At 39.3% G+C, this 6000-nt stretch overlaps 1 long non-coding RNA gene across 3 annotated transcripts in view; it reads right to left on the bottom strand.

Annotated features, from left to right (window-relative positions):
- The window catches only part of LOC109377427 (uncharacterized), a 58879-nt gene extending 54920 nt beyond the window's left edge, over positions 1–3959 (bottom strand). For 2 of the 3 annotated variants that reach the window (XR_002122866.1, XR_002122867.1), the window contains exon 1: positions 3548–3959. This is a non-coding gene — a long non-coding RNA (uncharacterized LOC109377427). The remainder of the gene's footprint in view (positions 1–3547) is intronic. The other variant, XR_002122865.1, reaches the window with a different exon arrangement.
- Positions 3960–6000: the final 2041 nt, after the last annotated feature.

Genomic DNA, 6000 nt, shown 5'->3' on the forward strand with positions numbered 1-6000 from the left:
AAATCCCGGCATGCGCAGGCCACTCTGCAAATGGCTGATTGCCCTGTAGGGGAGCTTCATTTTATACCTGCACACCACACGGGTTTTAGAGTAACTGTGGGTTAGGAATGCTTCTAAGGAAATTTCCCTCATTTCTTTTTCCATTCAAAAACTCTAATTTCCATTCCTAGGTGCATTTGTTCTACAAGCCTGTAAGCCTATAACCCCTATGAGGTTTTACATTTCAGAGTCACTGGGGATATGAACAGTAAGAAAGGCCACAGTGGTTTGTTAGGAATCCAAAATGTCAATTCAACTATAAAACCCTTTACCAAAAATAAGTATAAATTTGTTGCACTTTTAAATCCAAAACAATGTCTCTTTCTATTTAAGGACATTCAGTATCACCTGAGGTCTCCATTTAGAGTTTCTACCAAGATTCTCAATAGGAAAGCTCCCCTCCATTAAATAAAGGTGGGAGGAGGAACAGTACCTAAACAATATAGCTTACAGATTTTTCACATTCCCTCCCCCTGTGCCTTGATTTTCTCATAAGAATAACATGTAGTCAAGCTAAATCTTTAGTCAAAAACTTAAAACTTTGTTACAAAAATATGCATTGACAGGTAAATTTCTGAAAATCCAGGCTCCAATTCTAAATTACATTTTCTCCTTCAAACAATCGATATGCAGCATGATCTGTTATCTGAATCAGCAGTGATGTCTCATCTCAGATTTATGTAATGCAATAAATATATCTAGTATGCAAAAGAAACAAATGGATCCTAGTCTTCTTCACCCAATAAGCATCTCCTCCAGTAGTCTAGAGGCCCAACTTTTTCCTCAAGTCTTTGGTGCTCAGAAAAAGAAGTAAAGGGTTCATGTGTGTCAGGAAGGAAGTATTCAGGCTGCAGCAAATACAGCATTGTACTCCTTCTGTGTCATTACTGGACACTTTGTGCCTCTTTTTGCATAAATGTTGCAACATCCAACCAAAAGCTTAAAAGAGACTGCAAGAGAAAAATGGTAGGAGCAAAGGAGAAAGAATTTAAAATGTCAATTTGTTTACTTCTTTATTCTGATTGAAGAGTGCCTCTCTTGCTTTGAGTCCTAAGCAACTAAGCAATCATTTGATTTGAACACACCAATTCCATGCAAAGTCTTTTAGCTACAGATGTGGCCTGGAGCCAGAACCAGAGCAGGAAAGGTGAGCATCTACCCTCATGTTTCACAAACAAGTAAATCCCCTATTTGTCTTTATCATTTATCATCAGTCGTAAGACTTTTTCACTAAGATTACATCCGAAGTAATAGATTCATTTACATAAAGCCACAATAAAACTTAAAAAAAATTCCTTTAAATATAGGAGGCTTTACCTTAAACGTAGGAGGATTTTTCCCATTGCTTAGATTAGGCAGATGCCTTTTGCTTATGACATTCCTACAGGATATACTAACAAGGGTAATCCTATGAATTTTCCTGTACTTTTAAAATACACATATATTTTATAGCATCCACAATCAATTCTCAGTTCATTCTAACCTTGAAAAACCTTGACCGCGTCCCAAGAAAATATTAAATACTTATAGCTACAGACATACCAGACGATGACAGCAGAAACACACGCGACCCCTCTGGGATCGGTTCATAAACACCCCAGTACAGCATGGCAAACGCACTCCTCCCAGCACCAGATGCTGCTCTGGGGCAGGCAAGCAGAAAGCCGGAGGCAGCTGATCTTTCACACTACATAAAATTTCTCACTGCCTCGTCATCAAGAACCGTTTTACCAAAACTGTGAAGATTCTGTAATTCCAGGAGCCCGTCCCATTAAAGATACTTTGCAACCACAGGAGGGGGTGACGTGCAAATGAGGAAACATGAAGACCATAATATCTAAGGTCAGACCACCTTGGTCATCCGCTTTTCTAGTTCCGCTGTGAGGGAGAGGAAATCCAATTTGCTCTATGTGGTAAAATAAGCTAACCCAGGGCTTTCTGTCAATTTTAAGAGTGAGATCAAGGCAGAGAAGGGAATACTTACCAGAGGCAGTAAAAAGACTACGTCCAAACTGTCCGACCCCTAAAATCCAACGGTTCCAAAGTGGAGTCAGAAGCTTATGAGCTCCTCCATGAGCATCTTTATCTATATGTACACCATACATGCTCACTTAAGGCAGAAAATGTACAGAAGCCTCTCAGAGAGCAATGGTCATTCCTGCAACCATCTTTAACATGTTGATCAGCAGCATTCTGTGATCTTCCAGGGTCCGACAACTAACAGTCTAGGGGTAGAGGAAGAAACTGGACCTTGGGCTGGCAATGCCTGATGCACTTACATCCATTTTCCTTCCACCTGAACTGTGGCCTGTCCATTATGACTTAGCCTGCTTCTTTCTGGCGCGTTCATAAAAGTTATCGTCAACACACCAGCAGCAGGCAGAGCTGCTGTACAGACACTGTCAGCCTCTGCAGCAAAGACAGCCCATGTAAACAACCTTGTGATTGCTTCAGGGCCGACTGCCTTAAGATAAGCCATTCTTTTTCTGTGGTTAAGCTGCAGTACCCTGGGAAGTTATATCTTTAAGGGGGTAAAAGCAGGGCCTTAGTTTCTAGATTTAAATGTAGAAGGGAAAAAAGAAATATATGTGTGTATATATAATTTTCTGGAAATAGCTCTAACCTTGATTCACTTGAAGACTTTCCAATAAATCACACATGTATTTTGCTGCAGGCACAAATACATAAATTCTGATAAATATATTGCCATGCTCATTTCCCCAAAAAGAGCTCTGACATTTCTAGGGGACACAGTATCCCAGCACAGAATACCTGGGAACCATGCCATTTAAAAAAAAAAATGCTGCCTGCTGAGACTAGATCACTTCCTTAAAGGGACCCCTTCCCTATATAACTGCAGTGCCAATGTGTCCTCTTACCTCTAACCTGACCCCTGTTCTGTGTTCCTCGCCTCAGTCCAAATTTAGCCTAGAGTGTCTCTTCAAGATTAATGCCATTAGTTTCTCAACTAAAATATATAAACCATTCCCTACGAAAATGTGTAAATATGTCCCAAAATATTTATTTAAGTTACACCTTTCAAGAATTAAATATAAATGCACACTTAAAGACATTATTTTTTAATGTTTTATGGAAGCCATAGCATTTCTTAGATATGGGACCGAGGTCAGCACTTCTAACAAGCACAGCTGTTCTCTCTCTCTCTCTCTCTCTCTCTCTCTCTCTCTCTGTTTTTCTCTTCCCTTCTGTAGCTGTGCATTGGTCTAAAACCTCCTGGTCACAATAAGAAAGCCCTCCCACCCTCTGCCAACCCTCACTGCAAACAGAAAGGTTCCAACACACCCAAGTCTGGGGCGAGATGCTCCACACACAGGAAAGGCTGGTGGTTTCTTGCCTCAGAGGTAGTTCACTTCATTAACCTCCTTTCCACCCCATCTTTCCACCCTCTCCCATCCTCGCTCTCCCACCCCACCAGGAGCAATTAAAAGACATCACCACACCCTCCAAAAGGCAGGTTAGAACCCAGAATGAGCAAAGAGCCACCTACCATTCCGTGCTTGAGAACTACGATCCTGATCCAGCAGTGTTTGCCCCAGAAAGCCTCCCTACTTGTTTGCCATTAACCACATTCCAAACTGTAATAAGGAGCAGATCCTCTGGAGGTGGGCAAATTGTTTAAAATTAATGATGGACAGGTGATTTCCAAGCAAACCCAATCGTAAAGTCACTCAAGCCCCTAGGAATTGAGGGGTGAGGAGAAAAAAGGAAAACAGTAAAAATGAATAAAGAAAAGAAAAAGGTAAGCATATAACAAGCACCACCCACCCCCATACAAATGAAGAGAGAAGAGAAGGCTTTAAAAAAAGAAGAAGAGTGGCTTGCTGAATCACCCTCTTTCACTGCCTGGAAACCATTGTGCAGCGTGATGCTGCCTGTACCATTGTGGAACCTACCAGAGGAGACGGACACGGGGCTTGGGGAATGGGGTTGCTATGGCAACTGAAAGGAGCACACATGACGTCAAAGCCCAGAGAGGTCCAGGGAGGGGCGAGAGGGGAAAAGGGAAAGAGGAAAAAGTCTACGTGTAGCTACAGCTTCTGTGTTTTCCGGTGAAATGAGGACCAAGCAAAATATAAAGGAACAGGATTTGTTGGCCGCCACTGTCAGCAACTCCATCAGGCAGCCAGTCTGCACAACCCAGAGAAACAATCGGCTCCTTGCAGCCCTGGCCCTGGACACAGCCATGTGTGCTGAGGAACAAATGCCCGCAGACCAAAACACCACTGGAAATACGGTCAATCTCTGCTTTTCAACTGGCTCAGCTTTTTGCAAACAGCACAAAGAGAGACATATAGTATCTATAAATGTCAAAGCAAACAAGGATGGTAATAACCTCAGAAGGGATGTGAGCATTTCAGTCCTGTCTGGACCCCAGAGGTCATCTGCACAACACTATTCTTCCCTGTTTCCCTTGTTTCTAATAAAAATCCTAAATAAATACCCACGAAATCACACAAAACAAACTGATTCTTAGACTGCAATTTGAATGTGGAAAGAAAATACAGATTATTTGAGTTAACAAATCAGGGCTCTTTATATTATTATTATTATTGGAGATAATTCTCTGGAAAACTGATGCAAATTGCATTATTACTATTTGCCACAAATACCTCAATTTTATTTAAGTAATTTGCCCTGCCTTTGACTGTCAGAGTATATTTTTAATTCTCCGTAAGGTTTTAACACCTACAAATAATAGGGTTGTTTTAGAATAAGAGCAGTTGACCACTTCCACTACTAAAAAAAAATTATCAAAGGTTTTTAAACTTTTAAAAATACGTCCTTTCATAAGGAAAATGTACAATACATATTTGGCCTAACCAGCCTCAGCCCTTGAACTTCTCAAGTTACCTAATCTACCCAAATTTCTTTTTTGCTAAATTAAACAATTTTGAGGTCAGTTTCTGTCTATCGCAACCAAGTAGTGCTGAGTTTTATACCATTTTACATTATGTTTTGGAAATAGCATATTTACATGAACAAGGAGTTTCTTCCATGTATTAACAAAAAACATACAACATGCAACAGAAATAAACGAAGCCATGATTGTAGACAATGAAACACATCATAAAACTGTATGAGACCACATCAGGTTTTATCGTTGTTGTAGTTGCCACTATTATTTTATTCAGGAGAGAATCCAGAAAAAGAAAGTCTTGCATGAGCTTTCTGTCTCTTTTCTTGTCATTGGACAAGGTTTTGGGTGGTGCTTTACTCTAATAATCAGTAAGAATCAGTTGATTATTAACTTTTAGTCTTGGCAATTGGCCTACCTACAAGATGACTATGTCTCAAACAAAAATATGTACTGATTAGCCAAACAGCTTTATAGTACAACGTATCTAATTGGCATTCAGGCTTTTAAATTATTGCATTCTAAATTCTAAGCGTCAATTCCCAATAACTGAATGTTAATGAGGAAAACATGAATTTCAACTGTTATCTCATACTGCAAGCATAAAAATTAATTCAAGATAAATTATACACTAAAAGGCAGAAGCTAAAATCTATAAAACTATTAGAATAAAATGTATCTTTTAGAAGAAAACATAGCTTTCTGATCTCAGAGTAGGCAAAGATTTCCTAGGATGCAGGCAGTACTCATCACAATAGAAAAAAATAGATGTAATCAAAATTACAAGCTTCCACTTATCATTAAGAAAATGAATAAACAAGCCACAGACTAGAAGAAAATACGCTTGATAAACATATCTGAAAATACTCTTGATATACACAAATTCTGGATTACATAAAAATATTCTACAACTCTGATAAAAACAAATAATCTTGGTTAGTGGGCAAAAGTCTTGAGCAGGTTGACACAGGAAGATTTATAAATGGTCAATAAGTATATAATAAAAGTATTCAACATCATGAGCTATCCAAGAAATGCTAATTAAAACTGCAATCAATGTCATTTCACACCCACAAACATGGCTA

Source organism: Hipposideros armiger, unplaced genomic scaffold (assembly GCF_001890085.2).
Source record: "Hipposideros armiger isolate ML-2016 unplaced genomic scaffold, ASM189008v1 scaffold_1397, whole genome shotgun sequence".
In the NCBI taxonomy this organism is placed as follows: Eukaryota; Metazoa; Chordata; class Mammalia; order Chiroptera; family Hipposideridae; genus Hipposideros; species Hipposideros armiger.